Raw genomic sequence first — 488 nt, forward strand, 5'->3', positions numbered from 1 at the left:
AAACGCCAAGTTTTAAGATCACTTAGAACCACACAAACAGGGGAAGAGAGCTGGGAACTGAGCGTTTCCTCACGGGTGGGGACTGTAGAACCCAGTGGTCCCCTGCCTGGAACCTCGCTCAGCAGAAGTACAAGGCCTGACTCCTCAGAGCTGAGCGTGGGCGTCTTTCCTCTGGCTGCAATTATCTGATCACTGACGCTTCTTCATCTACGATTCAGGAAGGGCTTATCTTACAGAGCTCCGTACCATTACCATTGGCTTTCGGACCTGGATACCTACTGAAGTTCGACCATTCTTGACTTTAAAATAAGCTGTGTGTCGGGCTTCCCTGGTGGCGCAGTGGTTGAGAGTCCGCCTGCCGACGCAGGGGACACGGGTTCGTGCCCCGGTCCGGGAAGATCCCTCATGCCGCGGAGCGGCTGGGCCCGTGAGCCGTGGCCGCTGAGCCTGCGCGTCCGGAGCCTGTGCTCCGCAACGGGAGAGGCCAC

Source organism: Physeter macrocephalus, chromosome 14 (assembly GCF_002837175.3).
Source record: "Physeter macrocephalus isolate SW-GA chromosome 14, ASM283717v5, whole genome shotgun sequence".
In the NCBI taxonomy this organism is placed as follows: Eukaryota; Metazoa; Chordata; class Mammalia; order Artiodactyla; family Physeteridae; genus Physeter; species Physeter macrocephalus.